This window comes from Hipposideros armiger, unplaced genomic scaffold (assembly GCF_001890085.2).
Source record: "Hipposideros armiger isolate ML-2016 unplaced genomic scaffold, ASM189008v1 scaffold_181, whole genome shotgun sequence".
Lineage (NCBI taxonomy): Eukaryota > Metazoa > Chordata > Mammalia > Chiroptera > Hipposideridae > Hipposideros > Hipposideros armiger.
In genome coordinates this window covers 2,565,146-2,580,613 of record NW_017731531.1, presented here as the reverse complement: position 1 = coordinate 2,580,613, position 15,468 = coordinate 2,565,146, and positions in this window count along the sequence as shown.

Genomic DNA, 15,468 nt, shown 5'->3' with positions numbered 1-15,468 from the left:
AGACAGGGGAGGGACAGGACTGGATTTAAGCATTAGTATCTCTGCTTCTCTCCCCGGGGACTGTAAGGGGCCAAGAGAAGGTGTTTCTGTTCAGGCAGGGAGTTGAGTCACTCTCTTTCCCCCAGTGCAGCCTGTTAAGGCAGAGCATGCTTGGGCCTTGAGGATTGTCCTGGAAACTCCAAGATGCTCATTAATGTGACCCCAGGACACCTCACACAGGCAGTTGGGGTGGAGGCTCAGGCTAGGACTAGGGTGAGCAAGGGAGACAAGGAAGGTGCAATACTGACGGAGGCACCCCCTCTGAGATGCTGGGCCTGCACCTGCAAGTACCTGTAAGGGAGTGCCTCCTCCTATGTCACTCTCTAGGCTACTTTCCTGTCTCACCCTGGCCCCAGCCCTGGGGAGGCAGCTGCTCCTGAGTGGGCATGGATTAAATGGCAAGGCCTTTTGGCTCCTATTCACAATGGAGAACGGCACCTGGAATTGCCTGAATTCAAATTATGGAAAGAATAGGCCCCAGAGGTTGGTTGGGCTCTTAAGGAAAGAAAGGGGGAAAGGAGGCAGATTCCAGGGGTCTGGGTTGTAGCCTCAGGGCCATTGCTGCTCCCACACATCTGGCTTCTGCTTCTCTAGCTCCCCACTTCTGGGCTAGGTGCCCCCTGTGTCTCTCTATAGATTCAGCCTACCCATGTATTCAGACCAGTGGGTACACTGGGCAGACGGGACTGAAACGGCTTTGGTTCACCTCTACCCTTGCTGGACACGGTGAGCTCCCGGGGATTGTGCACAGTCTCTCTCCTGGGGTTCTCTTCTCAAGCTCTGCCTGCTCTTCCTCTTGGCTTCCCTGCCCCGGGGTTGCCCATCCTCAGGACTTGGCTCTGGTTTACCTGGAGGGCTACTCTTGGCTCCCTTAGGATTTGTCGTCATCCTTAAGTCATCTCTCCTAAGGATGGCTGCCAATCTGCCTGACCCTGTGTGCTGGATTTCCCTCCCCAGGGCCATGTTTCCTGGTGAGAGCTGTCTTCCTTACAGGTTCCTCTAATGTCCAGGGACTTCTGAGCCTCTCGGACTCTGAGTCTCTCTTGCCTCAGAGGCAAGGCACTGGATGTGTCCAAGATCAAGCCACAGTTCTCTGCAGAACTTTGTGAAACCCTGGGGGTTGCTATCAGAGTTAACCTCTGTGTCATACTCTGGGCACAAGGATTACAGTCTGGCCATAACACAAGGGAAAGGGAGCGTCAGGCAGTATCTTGTGGATGGAATGGAGGTAAATAAACAAAACCATAGCCAAGCAGTCGCTAACCGTGCTTGAGACGAGCAGGACAGCCCCCCTTCAGGCTCTTCATGTTTAACATTGCCTTCGTACATCTCCTGTTGCCATGACCCAAGAGGTGCCTTCGTGAGAAGAAAACCAAAATAATTTCATCTGTATGAGGCTTCTGAAGATAGGTTTATTATTCCCATTTTACAGATGTATAAACTGAGGTTTGGGGAGGTGAACTGACTTGGGTTAGAGAGCTGGTAAGTTACAAGTCTGACCCCAAGACTATGCTCTTTCATGGCTCCCCATGTTGACCACACCCTGGAACCCATGCCCAGGGGGATTCGAGCCCAGGCCTCTCTAGGGAAGCTAAGCTGGGGCACCCTCTTCTTATCACCTTGTCATTTCCAGGAAAGTCAATGATGGCTTGGTGCATACATGCAAATGGCATGGAGCTCCTCACTGCCGTATCTCTTGAGCACGAGCACTTGTTCATTTCTATAAATGTTAACATAGCAGGGTGTATTTTGACATGCTACTAAGATAAGTGCTAGAGCTGACAATAATAATGTATAATTTATGTCTCTCATATTACCTTCCCATCACCGTGCTTACACTATTACATAAATTAGTTTAATGTATCTGACATTCATCAGATAATTTAAGCATTTGTTCTTTTGTCTCTGTCTCCTGCTTGCAGGCTTCTAGGCTGGAGATAATGGCACCATTTTGGCACTAATTTGCAGGAACGCTGGGAAAGTTATGGAAGACTTTTCCTCATACGCATAGAGGGGATCTGCTTTCTGTGTGAGTGACTGAGTCATAGGTTGCAGACAGCCCAGGAAGAAGCATTTACCTCCGAGGTAAATTGTAATAATGGCCACGGATACTTCGCATCCCAGTATGTGCACCCCTAGGTATTATATAGTATGGGAGCTCCTTCCATGCAGAGGTGGAGTCTATTTCTCTACCTTCTGAATCTGGAATTGGCCATGTGTCTGGCTCTGGCCAGAAGGACATTAGCAAACTTGTGCACAGTGACTTCCCCCCTTGCTGCTTTTGGAAATATGCCCTTACCATCATGTGAAAAAGCCCCAAATAGCCTGCAGGATGATGAGACCCAAGGCCCAGTTACATCCTTTGCCCCTGCTGGTACTCAGCTATTTGCCAGCTGTGTAAGTGAGGCCATTTACTGCTAGCTGACTGCAGGCCCCACAGAACCTAACAGAAGAACCAGCCAGCAGATCCCAGCTCAGCTGCTGATCCACAGAATTCTGAGCTAACTGCATCTTTGTTATTTTAAGCCAATAGTTTGGAGGGATGTATGACACAACAAAAAATGGCAGAAAAGAGGCTGAGGTCAATTGATAGGGGAGTACAACTTATAGTTGTTTGAGAGAAGGGGATATTTCTTGACTGCCTGCTGTACCTCCAGTCTGGGTCAAGCACTTGCACATGTATTATCTCCTTTGGTTCTTACACTGGAGATATTATTTTCTACGTGAAGTTGGCACTTTTATCATCCCCATTTCAGAGTCAAGAAGACTTGAGATTCAGGATATTTAGGTTACTTACCCAAGATCACAGAGCTAGTGAGTGGTAAAGCCAGGATTCACACTCAAGTCTATCTGCCCAAACACCCCATTCCTAATCATTTACTGGATTCTTTAAGGGAGGAGAAAAGTTTGAAGTAATTAATTCTGAATTTGTAATTTTCCCCCCGGTGAGGGACATCTATACACAACTCCAAGTGTTTGATATGATGATAGTCCAAGGAACATCGTCAATACCATGCCATTTGCAAGGTGTTTTAAATGCTTGCATTATCTCATTAATGAATTAACCTGGTCTTGTGGAGTCAGTATTGATGTTCCTTTTTCTAGATGAGGCAAGTAGATTCAGAGAGCCTAAGGAATTTGCCCAAAGTAAGCAGGAAAGCCAGAGCTTGAGCTCAGAATACTTGCTTCCAAAACTCATGCCTGCTCCCCTGAGCCAGGCATCTGCATTTCCAGTTTTCCTAGTGGAACCTCAGGCTGGATGCTTAACCCTCAATGATCTCATCACTACCAGAGATGCAGACGATAGATTCAGAGATACTACCCATGTGCAGGGCCCTGCACCAACTAGGGCCTGGAAGGTTGCTTAGACAAGTATGTGTTAGTCCCCACCTTCACAGAGCTTGCTGTCTGGCTGGGGAGGCAGCACTCAGCAGTGTGTAGTATCTGGGTCTGTGCAGTGCTGTTGTGCGATGGAGCGTTGCCTCATGATCTGTTGTATCAGCACCTTCTTTTTAAGTGATGCTAACCCCTGTCCACTTAAATAAACCAACATGTCCATTTTCACAGTCAATGCCTGTGACCCGTGGGTGTCCCATGGGACCCCTTCGAAGCGCATCACTCTGTTTTCATGTTCACGAGTGTTAAGAAGCAGCCAAAGATTTAAAACTGAAATGTCCAGTATTGGTAAAGATCTGGAGAAGCTGATAGAATTTGTAAACTGATACAAAATTTTCTGGTGGCAATTTGGAGTAGGTAACATTTGACCCTCAAATTCTAGGAATTTATTCTAAGGACATTATTTACCATGAAGATGTGTGAAGATTTAGTTATAACATTTTTGATGATGATGACATTTCATTGAAAACAACCTACATGCCTAATAATAGGGAATGGTTAAATAAAATATGATACATCCACACAATGTACTGTTAACCAGTGAGGTAAAATGATACAGTAGATGAATAACACGAGATCGTGAAAAGAAAGGAGAGGTTATAAAAATAGTAGTGCAGTATGAATTCATGTAAACAAGGTATGTACAGGAAAATCCTGGAAGGTTATGTACTAAAGTAGTAACAATGACTATTCCTGGTGTAGCGAGTAGGGAGATAAGCATATTTCTTATTTTCTTCTGTATGTTCATTTGTATTTTTCCATTTTCTTCATTGGTGGTGATACTCATGCTCTAGTTTTAAGTTCCACTGAAAAGTAGATGCAGAATTTAAGAAGCTAGGGATGAGGGAAATGCTATCAAGATTTGTGTACTAATATCTCGTTCTTTCTGCCCCTACCCCCAAGCTATCGAGGGTTCTTACTCACAGGACTCATGTTTCTTATTTTGTTTCAAAACAGATCTGACCATTATTTAATACAAAGGGAAGAGGCTTTGGAGTCAGACAGACAGATATGGGCTCAAATCCTACCCTCTTAACTATGTAAGTGATATTGGGCAAGTCACATAACTTCTCTGAACATCCACTTCTTTATCTGTAAAGTGTGAATCTACAACCTAGCTTGCAGCATTGTTGAGAGAATTAGACACACTGTGTGTAAAGAGCCAAGCATAGTACCTGACATATAGTAGGTGTTCAACAAGTTGTTCTATTGTTGTTTTGCTATTGTTATTATCACATTAAGGAACCAGAGAATATGGATACTATGCCCATTTTTGTTCTGGTGGGCAGATTGAATCAGCAATAGAAATGGACTTTTGCAGGGTCCCAAGGGTAGGAAGGGAATGCTGGTTGGCTGTTGAGTCCAAGACTTATCTCCTCCTTGGCAGTTGTATTTTAAACAGGCTCCTACACATGTACAAGAGCTCAATCTAAAAGCATGTTAACTCTGGGAAAAAGCATACTTCCTTTTACACATAGGTCAGGGTTATTATCTTGCATGTGTAGGAAAGTGCATCACTTGCCCCAGTATAAACCTAACCTAGAAAGGGGCCCGGTGCCCTCCTGTGCACGACTGTGCTGCTGGCCTTTGCTGGTAATTGATCATGATGCTCTTTCCTACCCAGCCCAGGCAGCCTTGAGGAGTCTTCTCCACACGGTGTTTCTTGAAGCTCCTGCCAGTTGATCAGAGGTTGCTAATGGGATGAAACCTATTTGCTTCTTTTGGATGAGAGCTGGGCTGTGGAGAGGGTGGAGGAGATTGAGACTTAATCTATTTCAACCTCCTAATTTACTTCTGGAAAGTTAGGAGAAGAGTTCTTTTGGGCCTCATTTTCTTCATTGACTCAAGGAAGTACTAGGAAGAGGTTAGGGCTGGTGATAGGTTTTATTCCATGAGTCTACTTTAATGAATCAGTATCTCTACAAAGAATATTTTGTGCAAACCTATTCAGAGGCTGCATTCAGACTTGGCTAGAGGGGGTGCTGTGTGGGCTAGCGATTACCTCTGTGGCATGGAACGGGTTGTGGCAGTGGTGTTTTTCATTCCTGGATTGGATGATTTCTAGTAGCTCCGAATGTCTACTTTTTTTAGGAGGCTGAGGCCCAGAGGAGGAAGTGACTGGTCCACATGAGTCTGTGGCAAAGCCAGGTCTGCGACCTGGGGGCTCAGCTCCCTGTCTGAGGCCTGTTCCACCAAGACTCAAATCCCGCGTCAAGTCTCTGGGCAGTGTGGGCGTTCCTCAGGAGGAAATAGAAGTTCTTGGTGAATAGGCAACGTCAGTTTCTCCTCCCCCTGGACTGAGCTTGGCTGCCCCAGGGGGACTGTCCACTCTGCCTGGGAGCCCTGACTACAGCAGTGGGCTCTGGAGCTGGGGGCCAGGATGCTCCTCCAGGTGCCCCCAGGCTTCTCTCTGGGTCCTTCTTAAAAGGCTGAGGGAAGTAAGTGATTAGGTTCCAAAGCCTTTCCCCTGGGGCGGAGCTTGGGGTGGGCAGCACTTCCCAGAGCGGGGCTTTGGCGAGGCAGGGGGCTCAGCTAAGAGCTGCAGGGAAGCAGCAGGGGTTCCTTATAAATGCAGAGGGAGCAGCTGCCTTTGATCTCTCCAGCACAGAAGCAGCCACTCCCCGCTGAGCTGGAGTGTGTGTGTGTGTGTGTGTGTGTGTGTGTGTGTGCTGGAGGGTGGCATGTGGGTGTGGGTTCACATGTAAATGAGGGCAGACCAGACCCAACATGCGCATGCTGTGTGTATGCGTGCATACACAGGCACCACTACAAGTCCATACGTGGGTGCACATGTCTGCGTATATGTGTGGGTATCCATGCATGGGAATTATCAAGCGTGTGTGCATGTGTGTGCCATGTGGTTCGATGGGCTGAGCACATGTCTGCACATTAGTTTATCTGAGATATCTCTGTAACACAATGGTATTATCAGCCCCGCAATCTGCATTTGGGACAAATTATTCCCAGCATTGCTGCTGGAGGCATCATCATAGCACAACCTCGTCCTGCCTCTGGACCAATTTAATTTGTTAAGGAATGAGTCATTCTAGTACCCACTCACCTGGTCATGATGGTCAGGAGATGGTGTGGTAGGTTGGATTGCTATTCAAAACTTTCATTGTCTCTGGTTCCTCATTGATATTAGGAATGGCTGAATGACTCCCTTTAGCCAGTGGAATGAGAGCCCAGGTGACACATGCCGCACTTGAGCAGGAGTTCTAAGAGCCCTCACATGGCTTGCCACCTCTTCTCCTTTCCCTCTATTTTGTGTGACTGTACACATGGGCACAAGACACTGCTGTGTTTGCATGTATATGTGTGTGTATTCATGTATGTGCTTATATTTATGGAATATGTGTGCCTGTATCCTCGTATGTCTATGGGTGTCCTGGTAATCCTATGAAGCCATGTATGTATGTTTGTGGCATACAAAAATGTGTGTGGATTTGCCTGACACATAGTAAGCATTCAATTAATTTTTTGGAATAACTATGTGTACTACAACAGAATGTGTGCATGCTTGTTGCACAACCAGTGACTTAGGATGGTGTGAGGGGGCAGGGTTGCTATGCTTGGCAGTGTTCTGCTGGGACATCCCCCAGCAGTGCTTGCACTCTGGACAAGGACTGCTCTCATACTTCCATTCCTTCCAAAAGGTTTAGACATGGGTATCACAGGTTACCTATGCCTTGGGCTTCTATCTGGCTGGGCTTCATCCTACCTTGATCCCTTGAAAGAAAAAAATAAAAGCAGTCCATGCCCACCTGGCCAGTCCCGGGTGGTGCTGGAAGCCGCCATGGAGGCCTGGGAAAGGTCAGGGTTTCAGGCATTTCTGGAAGGATCATGGAGGTCCAGAGTTAGGACGTCTGATCTCACTCACCGCCCTCTGTTGGCATGCTGGGTCTGGTGTTCATTGATGTAACAGGGAATTTTAATCACTCGACTTTCTGCATTTATTTGACTTTGGCAGTTTTATGATTAGGTGGTTTGACAGAAACTTGGGACTTGAATTTTGCTATTTGCACTTTATTGTCATGTGCTAAGAAAGTATTTTGAATTGGTGAGGTAGAAAGATTGAAGAGACAGCAGTGAAGGGCCATGGAGGTGAGATGGCAGGATTGCTGCAAAGAAAGGAAACATCACACTTTGGGGCTTCCTGAGTGAGAACCAGGGGCTTCTGGGGCTTGAAGGAACTTTAAAGATCAGCTGGTCTAACCCAAGCCCCATGCTCAAATTCTCTCTATAAATATTAATAGTAATGAAAATGGCTGTAATAATAGCTACTATGTTGAAATCCCACCAGCATCACAGAAAGTTGTTCTAGTCAGGCTTGACAGGTTGCAGGGAATAGAGACCCACCCAAGGTAGCTCATGTCTCCTCTCCTCATAACTCCTCTCCCCTCCCTTCCTTCCCCCTTCTCTCCTCTCCGCTTTTCTCTCCCTCCATTCCTCTCCCATGCTAACTCTTCATAATTACTACCCTCAGCCAGTGTCTTTTGTTCTGTGTCTCTTGAGTCAATACAAAACAAGCCCAAACCTTCTGTGGGACCATTCTGCAGAAGTATGAAGTCAGGGGTTGTGGCCACCAGAAAGACATCTTCTCCAGACCCGTTAGCTTCAACCCTTCCTCCTCTGACCTCATTCCAAGCCCGCTCCCTATCTTGTCTTCCTCAGACAAACCAAGCTTGTAAATTTCTCTCTTCAAATATGGCTCCCAATTCTTGACTCTTTCCTCTCTTGTAAGGAGTGAGAGCTCAGCTGCAGCCCAGAGATGAAAACACACTTCAAGAGAGACTTCTTATGCCCCAGTTGTGTCCTTAAAGCACTTATAAACCAGTGGAATCTTTGTGAAGAGTCCCAGAAGTTACTGGGGACCTCAAGTCCAGTCAAGATGATCAGTTACCATCAGTCCTGGAAGGTTCAGTGCAATTTAATTCAATTCATTTGGCAAACATTTAAAGCATGAATTTTGGAGCCAAGCAAGCCTAAGTTTGGACTCTGGCATTTCTTAGTTGATTTAGTATCACGTGATCACTCTGAGCTCCAGTTTTTCTCATCTGATTTACAAAGGGCAGTCCACACCTGACTCATGGGCTTTCCATGAAGATCAAATGAAACGACCTATGTGAAACACTTAAAACAGTGCTTCATCCAACCAAATCACCCATTCATTCATTCATTCATCCATGCATGCATTTATTCATTCTATGTGCTAAGCACTTTGGGGATTCACTAAGGAACATACAGGGTCTTTGTTTTCACAGAGTTTAAAGTGCCATGTGCTTGTCATATCCTCAGGAAATATGGCCCTGCTCACCTTCCACATGTATCTGTATACACAGGAGACAGTGCTGGGCAACTGGGTGTGAGTAAATAAATGAATAAATCAGGGCAACTTCTCTCAAGGAACTGAGGTTTCAGAGCATCACTATGGAGTTCAGGAAGGGTGAGGAGGCTGACCAAAGTGTTTAAGCTCAAATTTAAATTTGACACCAAGTCCTACAAAGACACTAAAAATCTAGTCTTTCTTGGTGACTGGGATGCCGATAGAAGACAAGGGTCTGAACTGAAGCAGAGGCAACCTATAATTATACAAGTCCAGTTTCTCAGAGAGTCCCACAGAGAGAAAGAACCTGGGTCAGGAAGAATGGGTAGCTCGAGTCAGCTCAGATTAGTTCTGAAGGGAAGTATGGTGAAGTGAGGTGCATTGAGTCTATTCCTGATCTAACTCTGGTTTGTGCATTTATTCATTCATTAATTCATAACATTTATTGAGAGTCTGCTATGTGCCAGGCATTTGCAATGTGTTGGTATAGATTCCTCCCCTTGCGTTTTTACAATATAATGGGAAATTTGCCATTATAACCCACTATAATGAATGCTAAGAAGGGGGAGGGGTGTCACAGGTGCTCCCTATGTTATGGGAATACAGGGAAGGACCGTCCTTCTCCCACCAGAGCAGTAGTTCTCAATTGGGGGTGATTTTTGTTGCCCAGGGGACATTTGGAAGTCTCTGGAGACATTTGGTTGTCACGATTGGGATGGGGACTTGCTACCAGCATCTAGAATGTAGAGGCTGGAGATGCTACTTAACATCCTATAATGTATAGGAGAACCCCTCACAACAACAAAGAATTTTATGGCTCAAAATGTTAATAGTGCTCCTATTGAGAAACCATAATCTAGAGCGATCACGTTAAAGTTTCTCTAAAGAAGAGATACTGAGTTGGGCCCATAAGGATGAGAAATTAACTGGATAATGAACAGGGCTGGTGCAGGCTTTCCAGGAAGAGCGACAATGTATAAACCCTTGGAAACGGGAGAGAGTGCAAGGAAGCAACAGCAAGAGCCAGGGGAGGGAGGGAATAAAGAGGGGATGGGAGAGGGCTAGTATTGTTCTGGGAGTGTTTTAATGTGGTGAGAACAAAAGGCATCAGGCAGAGAAGACTAAGAGGGAAGGACAGAGCAATAGTCATATATGATCTGAGAGGAATATTTCACTCTCAGAGTAAAAAAGAAGGCTGGGGTGTGTGGTGTAGACTTCCACATACTAGCATTTTTAGGGTATTTCTATTGCTTATAGAAATAGCAGGAGAGTGACAGATCAGAAGTGGGGGAATTGATGGGCCACGCTGGAAGTGGCATGCATGATGTTGGTCTAGATTTCATTGGTCAGAACTCAGTCATATGGCCCCAACTAACGGCAAAGGCTACGGATGTTATCCATCTCTGTGCCCAGAAGGAAATGAAAATGAATTTGATGATTGCACAGCTTTTTGTTTTTACCATAGATACGATGGAAGGGAGAGGTCATGGACTAAGACATGGAGACGACTTAGAAGAATTCCTGAGAACAGGTGCCAAGATAATAGCAGTGGCCATGGGGGTTGTAAGAGAATTGGACAAGACTGCTGTCAAACTCAGAAGGTTAAAGTCACATAGTCATGCACTATTTTGAGGAGTCCTTTAATAAAATTACCATGAAACTTGCATCCGAGATGCCTCCTGACTCTGTTCTTGCTTCATCCTTAGAAGTTATTCTGCGGATGGCATTGTCTCCCCTGCTCTGTGAGTTTGGTTGTTGATACAAAGTGACAAGGTTCTGTCTTACTGAAGCGATAATTGGAGCATGGACAAAGGGTGAGTTTGGGAGCAAAAAAATTACCTAGATCTTTTTCTGTGGTACTCCCATTCTTTAGATTTCATATAAAGTCTTCCTAAAATGAGAGATTGCCCATTATGTGCCTAATAGTGTGCCAGATGCTCTGAAGATATGAGAGGGGAAAGATATGTGCCTGGTTCTCAAGTGACTTAAATTTTTCTTCAGGGAGCTTCAAGTAACTCATCCAACTCTTGAGATGCAGGTGTTAAGTGTTGTGCAGTTTCCTGCAAGGTGAGATAAGGATAAGGATTTCTGAGGGAGGTGGTGCTTGAGTTGGGTCTCTTAGAGTTTCCTCAAAAGCCACCTTTCCCTTTTGTATTCCAGGGCTAACAGCATGATTGTGGGCATAGGTTTGGAGCTGGGTTCTATCCTTTACTAACTCTTTGATATTGAGTAAGTGTGGGTAAATGAGCTACCATTAGCACAGAGTGCCTGGCAAAGAGAAAATGTTCATAAGTGGTAGATGCCAGATTGTAAGAGAACAATAAATGTATATTGCCCGAAGCCAGACTTCTTGGTTGTGAATCCCAGCTCAGCTGCTTACTTTCTGTTTGATCTTGGGCAATTCACTTAATCTCTCTTGCCTCAGTTTCTTGACCTGTGACACAGGTATAATGATATCTTCTAGGGTTACAGGAAGTGGTAAATTCATTAATATCTTAAAGAGTATGTAGCAGTGCTATGTAAGTTGCAGCTATTATTATAATTATTAGAAAAATAATCATTTCACCTCCACACATGAGAAAAAGTAGCATTTCATTTTTCGGAGATCCAGAGAATAATTCAGACACATGCAGTGCATTTTATTCTGTGTGTGTGTATATGTGTGTGTGTGTGTGTGTGTGTGTGTGTGTGTGTGTGCATGCACCCATATGTGTGTGTGATGGAAAGTGATGGCCTGAACGACGGCACCCTCCTCACATAGTGACATTGACACATGCATTTTCAATTAAATTGAGTTCCCATTTCACTCTACTCATTTGGCAGCAACCACAAGTTCATGGAAAAATATGAATAGACAAGGGGAAGGTGCACAAACGAAGGTGGGGGTGGGAGAATCAGAGAATCAATTTACAGTTTGTCAAGACAAGAGTATTAATGCTTCTCTTTTATAAAAAAAATTAATGTGCTGGGTCTTTGTCTGGCATGGATCATAACAGCTATAGAAATCGCATTTTGAATACTCACTATGTGTCAGACATGTTGCTAAGTGCTTTATAAATGCATTATCTCATTTAATCTTCATAATACCCTAGTGGTATTTCAGTGGTTGGTACCATTTGAAAGACTTTAAGATATTAGCTGGCTTGAGGTCACTTGGTCAGTATATAATGAAGCCAAGACTATAACACAAGCCCTTCTGACTCTAAAAGGTCATGGTCTTAACTGGGGTTGATGTCTAACCAAGGCATGCTAGGATGGCAGCACAGGAAGTGTGTAGCCACTGTCCTTTCTGATGGATGGGCCCCCTGATGTGTTTGCTGTCAAATATTTCCTGTCACTGCTACTCAACTGTGAGGCAATATTACATTGTTATAATTGGAAGAAGGAGGAAGAAGAGACAAATAGGGAATATCTTCTTAGAACTTATAACCTATTGATTAGAAGGGAAATAAAACTAAACTTTAAAATGCACAAGATCTTAGGAATGGAGTGGTCACTGAATGTGTTTCGGCACTTAATCAGCATGGTAGAAGGGCAAGGGCACTGTGATAGGAGTCAGGGATCTGGCTTAATACTGCTTCCTCACCCAGTAGAAAGCTGCTATTGACAAAAGAAAACAGAGAGAGAGAGAGAGAGAGAGAGAGAGAGAGAGAGAGAGAGAGAGAGAGAGAGAGAGAGAGAAGCAAAATCAACCACCCACAATTCTCAAATCCTCATCTCCTAGAGAAAACCTGAGAACTATTGTTAGCACTTTGGTGCCATGTGTGTGTGTGTGTGTGTGTGTGTGTGTGTGTGTGTGTGTGTGTAATTTTAGAAATATATTTATATATTATGCCAGCTGTAGGCTGAAAAGGGGGTTGATCTTAGGGATCCTGTCCCTCGGAAAGCGTTCTGACAATAATTCAATTACTCCTGTCAAATGTCCAATGGGAGAAGCTGGGGATGTGCCACTTTTGACTGGCTGGCTGAGCTCTAGGTCATCATTCCTAGTGAAATAACTTGTCGAAGGGGAACATTTCTTAGTGTGTAAAACTCAGAAAGCAGAACTCATATAGTGTATAATCCTAACAATGCTGTATGAAAATGCAGCAAAAATAGAGTCAATTATACACTGTCAAAGCTTTTCTCCAAACAGCTGCTTAACAGAATATGACAATTTTTCCTACAATGTAGTAAAAAAATTAAAAAAAAAAAGTTTTCTCACAATGCCAACTACACAGGGCCGAATTCATTAACACTTTATTACCTTAAACTCCATTGTAAGAGAAAAATAATATGATGCAACTTGTCACTTTTTCTTTTCCCAGTTTTGTTACTGTGACACATTAAGAGCTGGGCGCCTGCTAGCATGTTGTGATCTCCATTTAATGATCTTAACAGGGGCTTAGTAAGACATTGTTCGTTTCTCTTGTGCTATCCCTGAGCGGGATGTTACATGAACAGTGAGACCCAATTATATCATAGTGTAATTTACAAAGGGGGGAAAAAAAAAGTTCTTTTCATGGCATGTTCCCCAAGGAGACTAGGAGTATTGTAGCAGTTTCTTGGCTCTGCTTTACAACAATATAATTAGCTATAATCTGAGCATTTGCATATAGTACATAGAGCAGGAGTAATTCTCTGCTTGCTGGGTTAGCATGTAAAACGGTCTTTTCTAAGACAGTCACTCTGATACACCTAATTTTACTTAGCACATTTGCATCTATGTTGTGGCTGATCATCACAAATGGAAATTGTCACTCTCAATATGGAAGGAAAATGAGGAAATGCATCATAATGAAAGGTAATTTTTTTTTTTAACCGACAGATTTTAATCAAGGGCCTACTGTGGACTCAGAGCTGGGATGGAACTCATGCTTTTGAGATAAAAGTCTGGACTTTACTTCAAACTTTGTATAGCTTTGCAGTTAGGCTTACATCACATACACCTTGTTATTTGTACTTGGGGGTTCGAAGCCCTCCAGCACAATGCTATCTGGAGTTTCTACTCTAAGCAAGAAGCACTACTTTAGGGGCTTGAGAAACACATAGGGGAATTTATTGGTTTGCTATCTCTTTCTTTAAACTGTTCACTTTCATTCTCTTTTTCTCACCCTTAGCCACCAAACCTGGTGATTGATCATAGGTCTATAAACTGAGCACGTTAGTTGGTTTCACCTTAGGGAGGGTGTGAGAATAGTTCCAAAGTGGAAGGCAAAATCCCAAAGTTGAAATTGCCCTTGAAAATCCCACAGAATCATACCGAAGAAATTTGAGAAGCTCCACTGTGAGAGGTCAGTGGGAACGGAGCCAACTGAGGAAGTAGAATCACAGCAATTTCCCATTCCAGGCTCCCTCGAGGGCACACCCTAATTGCGAGTGGAATAGCCTCATTGAAGTACATACTTATCTCTCAGTATCCCTGTGTCTCCCTCTCTCTTCCTGTCCATTCTATTTAAACAGAAGGATTTAGTTGGCAACAAGCATAACCCTCATTCACTCCCACAAAAATGTAAGCTCCACTGGACTGTTGGTCTTGTTCACCTGCCTTTCGGCACTAGCACTGTGCCTGCCACATAGGAAGCACTGGGTAAATGTTTATGTAAAGAATGATTGAAAGGATTTGCGAATCCTTCAACCTTCAGTCACAGGAACTATACTAGAAAGACTATGGTGGATATTAAGCCCCAGTGTCCTTGTTCAACACATATCTCCATCTTACTACTTTGAAAATTCAAAAGGTGATAGAGATGTGCCACTGATGTGTTTTCTCCAAAATTTGGTTTATTATCCCATTGAAGGTTTGAGAATGTGAACGTCTGTGCCTTTGGAATGGATTGGAGTTGAGTTTTGGCCAGCCAATATATACTAGTTGGACATTGGTAATCTTGGACTTATAGAAATGCAAAAGGTTAATGCTACAGGGACTCTTAGAGATAAAGGAACCCAGGGCTCAACATCCATAGGTGGGTATTATGGGTTGAATTGTGTCCCCTCAAAACATCACATGCGAAACTTCTAACCCCAGTATTTCAGAATATGATATTATTTAGAGATAGAGTCTTTACAGAGGCAATCAAGTTAAAATGAGGTCATTAGGGTGAGCCCTAATCCAATTTGTCTGGTTTCCTTATAAAATGGGAAACCTTGGACCCAGAGACACTCATAGAGGGTAGACAATGTGAAAAGACACAGACAGAAGATAAGCCAAGGAGAGAGGCCTGGAACAGATCCTCCCTTCACAGCCCTTAGAAAGAACCAGCCCTGCTAACGCCTTGACTTTGGACCTGTAGCCTCCAGAACTGTGAGACAATAACTTTCTGTTTTTTAAGCCACCCAGTCTGTGGTATTTTTTATGGCAGCCCTGGGAAACTAATACAGTGGGTAAAGTGAGGCCCAAACTTGGACCAGTACCCAGGCCCCTTGTGGTCAGGGAAGGTGATTGATAATTTTGGCCAGCCTTGATTAAACATGAAGAACCTCAGCACGAGGGGATATTTTCAGGAGGTCGTTTTGTCTCCTGTATGTGTGATCGTTTCTTCAAAGAGCCAAGATCTTTCTACTGTAATTCTGTTTGTCATTCAACCAACAAATTTGTAGAATATCAGTGAACTTTTTCCACTACAAAGTATTAGGAAATGTTAGATTTACTTTTCCTATTTTTTTCCAGTGAACTTTCTTTCTTTTTCTTTCTTTTTTTTTGGTGGAAATTTTGAAAGCAGGAGAAA